This window comes from Myotis yumanensis, unplaced genomic scaffold (genome assembly GCF_028538775.1).
Source record: "Myotis yumanensis isolate MYYU_CA2020_CCGP unplaced genomic scaffold, mMyoYum1.0.hap1 SCAF_34, whole genome shotgun sequence".
Taxonomy (NCBI): Eukaryota; Metazoa; Chordata; class Mammalia; order Chiroptera; family Vespertilionidae; genus Myotis; species Myotis yumanensis.
In genome coordinates this window covers 524798-525970 of record NW_027223785.1, presented here as the reverse complement: position 1 = coordinate 525970, position 1173 = coordinate 524798, and positions in this window count along the sequence as shown.

The window sequence follows — 1173 nt, the reverse complement described above, 5'->3', positions numbered from 1 at the left end:
TAAAAGAAGAGTATCAATATCCCTACAGTGTTTTCGCATACTCCAGGAGTCCTTCTGCCAATTTATCAGCACCTTGGGTATCATCAGGAGTGCAGACTGCTCACTCAAATACCATCCCAGCAGCACAAGCACCACTTCTGTCCAGGGAAGAATTCTATAGAGAGCAGCGACAGCTACAAGAAAAGTCTAAGTCTAAATATTCCCACAGTGGTTCCTCATACTTCAGAAATCCTTCTGCTTACGCTAAATCAAGAAGTGGTTCAGGGCGCTCATGTTCTCATTCTCTATCACCTAGCCACTCACACTCTCCTTCCTATTCAAATCACTGCCATGCCCCAAAAGAGGCAGAGGCAAGAGTCAAAATTACCGCCTAGATCTAGATCTCATGGATATCGTGGTCGATCTAGGTCAAGGTCACCACTATATAGGCGACATCCTTTGCGATCAAGGTCACCTCAGGCATTTAGGGGACAGTTTCCAAATAAACGCACTGTACCACAAGGGGAAACAGAACGTGAATATTTTAAGAGATACAGAGATGTTCCACCACCCTATGACAGAAAAGCTTATGATGGGAGGAGTGTTGACTTTAGAGACCCATTTGTAAAAGAGCATTACCGAGAATGGGAGAGGAAATACAGGGAGTGGTACTAAAAACGCTACAAAGGTTATGCTGCTGGAGCACAGCCTCGACCGTCAGCAAATGGAGAGAACTTTTCTCCAGAGGGCTTTCTACCACTTCATGTCACGAATTCTCCCCTTACAAGGGGCCGCAGAGAAGATGATTCGGGTGGGAAAAGTCGTAGAAGTGGAAACATAGGTGGTAGCAACCATCCAGAAAACCTTTCAACAAGAGACAGGCATGATCGGAAGGACAGTACAAAGTCAAAAGAGAAGGAGAGGGACAGTGCTGCAGGAGAGGGTCCTGGAAGTAAACATACGGAACTTTGAAGGTGGAAGAAAGTGAAGGCTTTCTAAACCCAGAGTTGTTGGAACCTTCTAGAAAATCAAGAGAACCTACAAGTCCAGTGATGAGATGCCTCCCAGGGCCTCTGGTTTGGGTGGGAGTGGGAATCCAGCTGCACCCCTTCTCCAACTCCAGGGCTGCACCTCCGGGGATGCTGGGCCTCTCCCACCACTGGGTGCTGACTGCCGGAGCAGGCCCAGCCTTGC